At 37.6% G+C, this 12336-nt stretch overlaps 1 pseudogene; it reads left to right on the top strand.

The window, feature by feature from the left end:
• Positions 1-293: 293 nt before the first annotated feature.
• Pkm-ps3 (pyruvate kinase M1/2, pseudogene 3) lies at positions 294-11885 on the top strand (annotated as a pseudogene).
• The last annotated feature ends 451 nt before the right edge of the window (positions 11886-12336 follow it).

Below are 12336 nucleotides of genomic sequence, written 5' to 3'. Positions count from 1 at the left end.
CTAGTCCCTGATTTTAGTGGAATTACTTCAAATTTCTCTCCATTTAGTTGAATGTTAGCTACTGCTTTGCTGTATATTGCTTTTACTATGTCTTTGCATGAACCTTGAATTCCTGTTCTTTCCAAGTCTTTTATCATGAAGAGGGGTTGAATTTTGTCAAATGCTTTCCCAGCATCTAATGAAATGAGTATGTGTTTTTTATCTTTGAGTTTATTTATATAGTGGATTACATTCATCTATTTCCATATATTGGACCAGTCCTACATACCTGAGATGAAGCCTACTTGATAATGATGGATTATCATTTTGGTGTGTCCTTGGATTCCGTTTGCAAGAATTTTACTGAATACTTTTGCAAAAGGGCAATTGGTCTGAAGTTCTCTTTCTTTGTTGGGTCTTTGTGTGGTTTAGGTTTAAGAGTAATTGTGATTTCATAGAAGGAATGCAGTAGTGCTCCACCTGTTTCTATTTTGTGGAATACTTTGGACTGTATTGATATGAGGTCTTCTATGAACATCTGATAGAATTCTGCCCTAAACCTATCTGGTCCTGAACCTTTTTTGGTTGGGAGACTTTTAATGACTGCTTCTATTTCTTTAGGAGTTATGGTTTAGATATTGTTTAGATGGTTTATAACTTTGGTATCTGGTATTTGTTCTAGAAAATTGTCCATTTCCTCCAGATTTTCAAGAATTGTTGAATATAGGCTTCTGTAGTAGGATCTGATGGTTTTTGAATTTCCTCTGATTCTGTTGTTGTGTGTCCCTTTTTATTTCTGATTTTGCTAATTTTGTTAATGTGTCCTCTCGTTAGTCTGGCTAAGGGTTTATATATCATATTGATTTTCTCAAAGAATCAGCTTTTGGTTCTGTTGATTCTTTGTATAGTCCTTTTTGTTTCTACTTGTTTTATTTCAGCCCTGAGTTTGATTATTTCCTGCCTTCTACCCCTCTTGGTTATATTTGCTTCTTTTTGTTCTAGAGCTTTTAGGTATGCTGTCAAGTTGCTGATATATGCTCTATCCCGTTTCTTTCTGCAGGCACCCAGAACTATGGGTTTTTCTCTTAACAAGCTTTCATTGTGTCCAATAAGTTAGGATATATTGTACATTCATTTTCATTAATTTCTAACAAGTCTTTAATTTCTTTATTTCTTCCTTGACCAAGTTATCATTGAGTAGAGCATTGTTCAATTTCACTGTGTACGTGTGTGTTCTATCTTTATTTTTATTGAAGACCAGCCTTAGTCTGTGATAGTCTGATAGGATGCATGAGATTATTTCTATCTTGCTGCTTCTGCTGAGGCCTGTTTTGTGACTGATTTTATGGTCAATTTTGGAGAAGCTACAATGAGATGGTGAGAAGAAGGTATATCCCTTTGTTTTAGGATGGAATGTTCTTTAAATATGCATTAAGTTTATTTGGTTCATAACTTTTGTTAGTTTCTCTATGCCTCTGTTTAATTTCTGTTTCCATGGTCTATTCATTTATGAGAGTGTGGTGACGAAAACTCCTACTATTATTGTGTAAGGTGCAATGTATGCTTTGAACTTTAGAAATGTTTCTTTTATGAATGTAGGCACCCTTGTCTTTGGAGCATAGTTATTTAGGATTGAGAGTGCATCTTGGTGGATTTTTCCTTTGATGAATATAAAGTGTCCTTCCTCATCTTTTTTGATGACTTTTGGTCAAAAGTCAATTTTATTCCATATTAGAATTGCTACTCCAGCTTGCTCCTTTTTATCCATTTGATTGGAAAGTGCTTTTCCAGCTCTTTACTTTGATGTAGTGTCTGTCTTTGTCTCTGAGGTGTGTTTCCTGTATGCACCAAAATGCTGGGTTCTCTTTCAGTATCCAGTCTGCTAATCTATGTCTTCTTATTGTGGAATTGAGTCCATTGATATTGAGAGATATTAAAATTTTTGATTGTTGCTTCCTTTTTATTTTCATATTTAGAGGTGGAATAATGTTTGTGTGCTTCTCTTCTTTTGGTTTTGTTGCAAGATTACTTTCTTGCTTTTTCTTAGGGTGTCTTTTCAACCCTTGTGTTGGGCTTTTCCACTAGTTTTTGTAGGGCTGGATTTGTAGAAGGATATTGTGTAAGTTTTGTTTTGTCATATAATATCTTTGCTTCTCCCTCAATGTTAATTGATAGTTTGCCGGATATAGCACTCTGGGCTGGCATTTGTGTTCTTTTAGCGTCTGTATGACATCTGTCCAGGTTCTTCTGGGTTTCATAGTCTCTGGTGAGAAGTCTGGTCTACTTCTTATAGGTCTACCTTAATATGTTACTTGACATTTTTCCCTTACTGCTTTTAATATTCTTTCTTTGTTTTGTGCATTTGGTGTTTTGACTATTATGTGAGGGCAGGAATTTCTTTGCTGGTCTAATCTATTTGGAGTTCTGTAGACTTTTTATATGTTTATGGGCATCTGTTTCTTTAGGTTAGGGAAGTTTTCTTCTATAATTTGTTCAAGATATTTACTGGCCCTTTAAGTTGGGAGTCTTCACTCTCTTCTATACTTATTTTCCTTAGGTTTCATCCTCTCATTGTGTCCTGGGTTTCCTGTATGTTTTGGGCTAGGAGTTTTTTCTGTTTTACATTATCTCTGACTGTTGTGTCAAAGTTTTCTATGGTATTTTCTGCTCCTGAGATTCCCTTCTATCTTTTGGATTCTATTGGTGATGCTCATATCTATGAATCCTGATCTCTTCCTAGGTTTCCTATCTCCAGTATTGTCTCTCTTTGTGCTTTCTTTATTGTTTCTATTTCCATTTTTAACTTTTTGATGGTTTTATTCATTTCCTTCTCTTGTTTGGTTGTGTTTTTCTATAATTCTTTAAGGAGTTTTTTGTTTCCTCTTTAAGGGCTTCTACTTGTTTACCTGTGTTGTCATTTATTTCCTTAAGGGAGTTATTTATGACATTCTTAAAGTACTCCATCATCATGATAAAATGTGATTTTAAATCTAAATCTTGTTTTTCCAGTGTGTTTTCATATCCAATGTTTGCTTTAGTGGGAGAACTGGGCTCTTATGGTACCAAGTAGTCATAGTTGCTGTTGCTTGGGTTCCTGTCCTTGCCTCCCACCATCTGGTTGTCTCTGGTGTTAGCTTGTATGCTGTATCTGATGGTGGCTTGACCCTCCTGTAGGCTCATGTGTCAGGACTCTTATAAATCTGTTTTCCTGTTTTCTTCCATTCAGTTATGGGAACAGAGTGTTCTGCTTTCAGTTGTGTAGTCACTCCTGGAGGCTGACTTTCAGCTCTTGGTGAGGGCAGTAACTAGAAGGGTCCTGCCCCTATTGCTCTTAGGTCCCAGTGTACGGGGCACAGCGATGTCACTAGGTGTTTTCCTCTTGATTCGGGAATGTGGGCAGAGAGTAGTTTCCTCTGGTTTCTAAGGACTGTTTGCACTTCTGAGGGTCTAGCTCTCCCACAAACCCTCCACATGATTTGGGTGCAAGGAACTGTTTGACTATTCAGTTCATATCCTGGCACAGACCTGGATCGTGGGGCTCCTGCAGCTGACTGTTCCTATATTCCTGTGTCCAGAGGCACTATGCAGTTCCCTCTTGGGCCAGTGATGTAGGCAAAGGTGGGAAGAAGTTGCAGTCTCAGGATTGCCCACACTTCTGGGTGTTCGGTCTTCTCTCCCATGGGATTTGGGCAGGCAATACTTTTTAAACCAAAGTTATATAGAAAACATACATACATACATACATACATACATACATACATACACTCACTTACTTTGCAGAGCAGCAAGATGTCCTGAATCTACAGATTTCTGTCTTCTTTAGGTATCATAGCAGTATCTGAAATATACTTGAGGACCTCAGGACCCATGCTGAAGCCCAAAGAGAAGCAGGGAGTGCCTTCATTCAGACCCAGCATCTATATGCAGCCATGGCTAACACCTTTCTGGAACACATGTGCTTCCTGGACATTGACTCCACACTCATCATGGTCTGCAACACTGGCATCATTTGTACTGTTGATTCACCTTCCCTATCTGTGGAGATCCTGAAATAGATGATTAAGTCTGGAATGAATATGGCTTGGCTAAATTTCTTAATGAACCCATAAGTACCATGCCAAGATCATCAAGAATGACTGTGTAGCCACAGAAAGCTTTGCATCTGTTCCCATTCTCTACCATTCCATTGTAGTGGCTCTGGACACAAAAGTACCTGAGATCTGGACTGGACTCATCAAGGGCAGCAGTACTGCAGAAGGGGAGCTGAAGATGGAAGCCATTCTGAAGATCACCTTAGAAACTACCTATATGGAAAACGTGATTAGAACATCCTATGGCTAGACTATAAGAACATTTGAAATTCGGTTGAGGAGGGCAGCAAGATCTACATGAACCAAAGGCTCATTTCACCACAGGTAAAGGAAAGGTGCTGACTAACTGGTGACAGAGGTAGAGAATGGTGTTTCCTTGTTTAGCAAGAAGGGTGAGAACCTGCCCGGAGCTGCTGTGGACATGCTTGCTATGTCAGAAAAGGACACCCAAGATCTAAAGTTTGGGGTGGAGTAAGATGTAGACATTGTGTTTGTATTTTTCATTCATAAGGCAGCTGATGGGCATGAGCATAAGAAAGTCCTGGGAAAGATGAGCAAGAACATCAAGAACATCAGCAAAATCCAAGGTGTCCACAGGTTTGATGAGATTTTGGAGCTCATTGTTACCTGGGCATTGAGATTCCTGCAGAGAAGTTCTTCCTGACTCAGAAAACACGTATATCCTGAAAGACTTGAAGCCCTAGTGAGTAGACAGGTCTACGGGGTAGGAGTCATCCTCTAGAAGACAGGGTAGACCTGAGAGGAATGGGATAAAGTACTGTGGGAGGGTGACCCAGGAGAGGGTTTACAACTGGACTGTAAAAAAGAAAATAAAGTTAATAAAAAAATAAAATACAAGTTTATTGATCAAATTATTAGAACCTACAACTGTGTTTTAAAGGTCTTAAAGTTGGTATATATAATCAATGGGAATAAATAGATTACCTTAATGTGTAATGTTCTTATTGAGATAATAAAAAAATAGAATTCTTTAAATGATCAAAAGTATTTAAATAATTGACTATAAATCTAAAGACTTGAGGAAATTATAAACTTTTTTATAAATAAGAAAAGGAAATATAAGATGGTACATTGTCATTGATTTTAAATAATTTAAAATATGTGGAAATTATTGATTCTAATTGCAGCGTTTGCATGTTAGATAAATGTGTTTGTCTTAATGTGCACTCCCCAAATCTTTTTAAGACAAACCACTCTAAGGCCACATTAGTCAAAATAACAGGTGAGTGGCCTACTTATCAGCTCAAATACCTCACTTCCTAGATGTGGTTATCAAAGACCCATTCAACATCCCTACCACCTTCTTATCATCTCACAACCTGGCACATACCTGGCCCTTGCATCCAATTCTGGAATATTCCTTCTGCTCAGAAGAAGTACACATTAATCAGAAAAGTGGAGATTCCCTGCTCCACCAAAACCAAGATAGCTACCAAAAGTTCAGTGACCAACCTGCTCAGAGACTCTGTAATGAAGCAAAGCTCAAGCCAGGTATTAGAAATCCTGTCCACAAAGGACAGACTACCAAAGAGAATACAGGAACCAAGGAAAAATGCACTATTCTGTAACCATGGACTTTTGTACCAGTGCCTGCATTCCCATTTTAATGACTCTGAGACTTCTTATGTATGAATAAATTCCTATGCCAAATGCTTTGGTTTGTTTCTTTTAGCTAATATCACACTTATTCTATTATAAGTCCTGACATGTTGTTTGTTACCTCTCCTTAGATTCATGTGACTGCATTTCCCAGAGCTCAGTGTGAATCTTTTCCCATGTCTGAGCCTCTTCTAGAAATTCTTTCTGCTGGTTGTTCTACCAACTATATCTTTTTTCATCCTACTGTCAAGTCTGCTCTTCTTTGACAGGAGGTATTTAAATGATTCTCTCTATATTTCCCCCTTCTAATCTAAAAAAGGCTTTTAATCTTACAACAATAAACTATATACAATATTACCAATTATTAAAACTATCAGGTAAGATAACATTCATAATATCCAGTCCGCTTGTATTTGGCAAACTTCGAGATAGTACTCTACTATTTATCCCATTTTGTTGAGTTGATACTCTGTACTTAAATCATTTTCTACCAAGGCTTTCCTTTTCATCCCCAAATCAGTGTGCAATTATGACTATCTAGTCACCAACTGCATCAGAGACCTGAGAAAGAATAATTTCCTGAGTATGCAGAAACTACATGCAAGCTGCTTCCAAAACTCTAAAAATGATAGCAAAAATTGGCTGCTTGAACTGAGCCCCCAAAATTTTCTGTGTCATTGGAGCATCATCTTCAGCCTTCTGACTCAGATTATCTGTCAGATTCTTTTTGTGAAGTGTGAAATATGAAGAAATGCTTACCATGTTTTGGCATACCTTAGCAGTAAGGTTACCTGTGCCTTGTTTGTCTGGTTGAGAGAGTTTGTCTGCTTTGGCAGCAGTTGAAGCAAGGGCAGTTTCCTGCCTACTGACTAGCTTGCTGCATTTGATCCAAATTCCACATAGAGGTCTTTGATGCTCAGCATCTTTCCTGGGGAAGAATGTAGTGCTGCCAGGAAAAAAAATATGCATTGTCATAAAAATCTTTTAATAATAAAACATATCTAAATGCCATCTTTTGTCAATTTCTGGGGTTTTTAAGACCATTTATCCATCTAGTATATATATGAATAGATATATGTCATTTGTTTCTTGCTATTTACTATCTGTTTAACCTTAGGATCATATTCCTATAATAAACTAGACAAGTATCTAACATAACCATGAATTGATTATCTGACTAGTAACTTCACTTTTTAATTATCCTAAAAAGTTTGTAACAGCAGCTTTCAAATATACTAGCATTTAACTTTACATTTTTAAGAACTATATAGATACAATACTATAAAAAGAGTTGATACAGAGTATGTTGTAACCAAATATAACCTTAATTTTATATCAGTGTGTAAAAATATATACCAATGTATGATTTTGGGCTAGTATTATCTTTATAAGCAATAGATTCAGTAATCTACATTTTATCACTCTTACTCCTGAATTATTCCTGTAACTTCCCATTTTTATCACTCCACTTCCTTTATTCCCTCTTAGCATAAGAAAGAGGAAAGAAAAAGAAAGAACATTTTGAATATAACCTCCTATATTTTCTTTCTGCCCGTATCAAGACCATTAACAACTCAACACCTTTTAAATGGTGCAAGCATCCATCATCTGTTGAATGACCAAAAAAATCATTCAGCTCCTTTAAATGAAACTAAAAAAAATCATCCTTAGTAAGGTAATCAAAAAAAATATGGTAAGTACTCATATATAATTGAATTTTAGCTTTATATAAAACACAATCACACTTCAGTTTAGAGGCCAAGAGAGGAGGCTAAGTAAAAAGGAGTAAAAAGGAAGACTTAAGGAGGCATGCTAGGATATCTCTGGGAAGGGGGGATAGAATAGATTTCCAGGTAGATTGGGGTCAGTGGGTTGGAAACAGGAGGGATCAAATATAGGGTGAAGGGATGCAGAAAATACTGTGAGAGGGACTGGAATTGGGGATTTTGGGGGTGAGGGAGAAAACGACAGCCATGTAAATTCCATGAATCTATGAGAGTAACACTAGGAAAGACCCCTATTTATATGGGCCATCTTTTTTAACCAGTCAAACTTCAATTGGAGGGATTGTGTCACCAGTGCAGACACTAAACCTTACCCCTACAGTTTACCCTGCCTGCTGAGTATGCTGGGACAAGATTCTAGCAGAATCATCATCAAAGAAACCAAACAGACTTCAACCATCAACTGATGGGAGCAGATGCACAATTATCACAGCCAAACATTACAGACCTCTGAGAAGTGGGAAAGGAAAGATTGCAGAAACTAGAAGAGTAAAGGACATGTCAGGATAAAAAGTCTGACAGAATCAAATGACTAGAGCTCATGGAAACTTGCAGAGATTCAGGGGCCTATAGTGGTCTGAACTATGTCCTCTGCATATATGTTATGGTAGTGAAGCTTCTTCTTGTGAGTGGGAGTAGGGGTTGTCCCTGACTCTTTTGCCTACTTGTAGGACTCTTTTCCTCCTACTGGGATTCTTCATCCAGCCATGTTGTGAGGGGTGCTCATTTAAATTGAAAACTAGTTATAACCATCACAAATTCATCCCTTTCAGTGGACACTCAAAATATCTCATTCATAAACTATTTCCCTGTCCCAAGATTCCATGTTAATATCACAATATAATACAGATTGTTACTTTAATAAAGCCACAGTTTTGAAAAATTTAACACTCTGAAAGCCCAAGAACTCTCTAAGGATCCAGTCTCTTAACTGGGGACTAATGCAAAATTGAAAAGAAGAGAATTATTTAATAATTCAAAAGGAAAGAACCACGTCACAGTTTCAATCAGACCAAAGCAAATATCAAGAAGTATAAATTGAATTCTCTGGTTTAGTTCTTAATATATAGGAACTATTCACAATATTCTGAGCTCTGAAGGGCTAGATTTTTCATCCACAGCACAGAAAGCTTGACTCTTAGGCTCTGGTCAGCATTATTGAAGACCTGTGTATGTACTTAATGATTGTCCTTCAACCTTGCATCTCAGATATGCTAAAATCTCCACTACAACTGAGAATGCACTATCACACCTAGCCTTTCCTGGCCTCTCACTGCTCAAAACCTCAGATGGTTTCTATGATACCTTTAATTCTGAGTTTTTCATTGCTCTTTCTGCAAAAGCTTCTCTAGGCCTATTAAAGTGGCATGTTTCATATGCTCTCCATGACCATTTCAGCAACACAATTTGCATACTAAAAATACCACATGGGGAATTTATACACATAATCAAATCGGGCTTCTATCTAAAGAGGTATTATTGACATACTCTGAATCACAGTTTCTGTGTGCTAATCATGATGAATATATTCAAAAGGTTTTGTCTTCACAATGATAATCTAATGATCACAGCTTTTATTTTTAAAATATTTCTCATATATATATTACAACCAACTGAAGTTTTCTTCTTCCTCTCCTCTCCCCACCCTCCCATCTCCCAGCCTGCCTGCCACTACCTCCCATCTCCTCCACATCAACTCTAGACTCTACCTTCCCTCAGGAAAAAAAAATCAAAAAACAAAACAGTCTTCCCAGGGATATCAGCCAAAGTCAGGATAGCAAGCTATAAGAGCACACAGCAGAAATCACCACATGAAGGCTAGCAACTAAATAGGATAAAAAAGGTCCACAAATGGGCAAAATAGTCAGAGATATCTGTATCACCCACACCCACTCATATCATGGCTGGACAAAGAAACCCAATAGGCAGAAAAGAGTTCTACAAGTAGACAAAAGAGTCTCCCACACACAAAAAAAATCTATGAGAGAATTCTTACAACTGATAACTTCAGGAAAGTGGATGGATACAAAATTAACTCAAACAAATCAGTAGCCTTCCCCTATCAAAAGGATAAATGGGCTGAGAAAGAATTTTCAGAAACAACCCTCTTTAGTCACAAATAATAGGAGATATCTTGGTGTTATTCTAACCAAGCAAGTGAAATATCTGTATGACAAGAACTACAAGAAAGAAATTTAAGAAAACCTGAGAAGGTGGAAAGATCTCCATGTTAATAGATTGGCAGGATTAACATAGTAAAAATGGCCATCTTACTGAAAGCAACCCATAGATTCAATGTAATCCCCCCTCAAAATCCCAAATAAATCCTTACCAGAGATTGAAAGTGCAATTATCAAATATATCTGGAATAACAAACAAACAAAAAACAATAAAAGAACTTCTGGGGAAATCATCATTCCTGACCTCAAACTCTACTACAGAGCAATAGCGATTAAAAAAAAAAACACAAGGTATTGGTACTGAGACTGTCAGGTAGATCAATGAAATAGAATTGAAGGCCCAGAAATTGACCCCCACACATATGGTGACTTGACGTTTGACAAAGGAGCCAAAACCATCCAGTGGAAAAAAGACAGCATTTTGACAAATGGTGGAGGTTGGCATGTAGAAGAATGCAAATTGACCCATTCTTATCTCCTTGTACATACTTCAGTTCAAGTGCACCGAGGACATCCACATTAAACCAGATACTGTGAATCTAATATAAGAGAAATGGGAAAGATTCTCAAACACTTTGGCACGGGGAAAATAGTTCTGAACAGAATACCAATGGATTACACTCTATGATCAAAAATTCACAAATGGGACATCATATAATTGAAAAGCATCTGTAAGGTGAAGGACACTGTCAATAGCAGTATCCTATCTTTTTATGGCTCAGCCATCTCTCTATCCAAGAAAGACAAATATAATCAGTGCCTTGATCAGCGGTCATCAGAGATACTCACTTTTGCAGTAGCTGTAAAGAAATGCAGAGACTGTCTATCCAATGTCTAGAGTTGGAGGCCTTGGAACACTAGGTCCTAAGTAGGATATTTTCATCAAATTCTTTCCACCAGGGCTCAGGGAATCTGAGTAAAAAGAGGCAGAACTATTGTTAGAGCCAGGAAGGATTGGCAGAAAGTTAATAAGGCCTTCTAAGCACAGCAAGACTGCTGTATATATGACCTCACAAAGACTGTAGCAATTGAAAAATTGGCTACATAGGTCTGTGTCTGATGAGGTACAAAGAGAAGGGGACACAAACTGTCCTAACACAGAAGCTACCTCCAACTGATAATCACTGACAAAAAAAAATGATTTTTTTCAAAGCAGCCTCACTGGAGATAGAACCACTCTTAAGGATAGGCCTTTTCCCCAACAGCAAATGGTCGACACAAAATGAACTCAGTGAGGGCTTTGTAGATGAATTGTCTTACAATCTTTTCATGGACATTTTTTAACAGGTCCATTGAATACATATTATCGCTTCCTGTTTTGTGTTTTCATGAATTCCTTTGTGTATGAACGTGTGTGTCTCCGTGTTTTCCTTTGGCTCTTTTTCAGTTTGCTGTGTCACAGAGTCAGCTCTGGTCATAGACAAAAACTGGAAGGATCCTGTCCCAGACTGCTCCTCATATCCGGTGTTCAGATGGCTTGAGGTGGGTTTCTTTTAGGCCAGGAATATGAGCAGAAGTCATGGTGTCACCTGTGTGCTCAGTGTTGTCCTCACTTCTTAGAATCCAGCCCCCTCCCCATGGGATCTCTGCTCTCAAGTGTGTCAGCACTCCTGGAGACTGTCTTTTTCCCAGTGGGATCTGGGTACAGGTGCTGTGGCACAGGGTTAGCTCTGGCATCAGGTAGAAATTGGTAGGATCCTGTTCTACACTCCTCCTCAGTTCCTGTGACCACAGGTCTCTCGGCAGGTTCCTCTTGGGCCAGGAATATGAAGAGAAATGGTGGTCTTACCTCTGCTCTCAGAATTGTCCTCACTTTTGAGAATCCAGCTTTCTCCCCACAGGATTTGGGTACAGAGCTGTGGCACAGGTCAGCTCTGGGTACAGGTGGAAATTGGACAGACCTTGTCCCAGAATGCTCTCAGTTTCTATGTCCACAAGGTTCCACATGCATTCCCTTTGTGCCAGGAATGTGAGTAGAAGTGGTGGTCTTACCTGTGCTTTCAGGTGTGTTAATATTTCTAGAGAATGGCTCTCTTCCAGTGAGATCTAGTTCCGTTGTTCTGGTTTCCTAATTCTTCCTTTTACACGTATATTAAAATAAAATAATGAAGCCTTGGAACAGAAACTCAGTGGTAAATCACATACTTAAATGCACAAAGCCAAAGACTCAAGAACAGCACTTAAACATATATCCATTAGATAGTTTCAAAGACACATATGTAAATTTTCCAGGTCCCCATTTATATATATATATATATATATATATATATATATATATATATATATATATATATATATATATATATATATATATATATATATCACAGAATGACTGCTTTTTCTTTCTTTTTGCTACATTGAATACTTGCTGAATGATACAGAACATGTCTTCTTTCATGTGCACCTGTGTATGCCTCATAATGGACAAGTTGTATATCTCTTCTAATATCTTCAAACAAGTCCACTTTTACCAATGTTCTATGATGTAAGTTCACAATCACTTCCTAACATTTTTTATAATTAGAATATATGAATCATTTGTTTATTAGATATCCAGACATACTGTAACTGTAATGTTTTTCTAATGTAAAAAACAGTGAATATCATCTGACTAAGGTTGGCGCTTTATAGAAATTTGGCTCAGAAGAAATAGTTTGCAGAGCTACTAAAAATCATGTTAAT

This window comes from Rattus norvegicus, chromosome 13 (genome assembly GCF_036323735.1).
Source record: "Rattus norvegicus strain BN/NHsdMcwi chromosome 13, GRCr8, whole genome shotgun sequence".
Classification (NCBI taxonomy): domain Eukaryota; kingdom Metazoa; phylum Chordata; class Mammalia; order Rodentia; family Muridae; genus Rattus; species Rattus norvegicus.
This window is presented reverse-complemented; position numbering and strand designations above follow the sequence as displayed.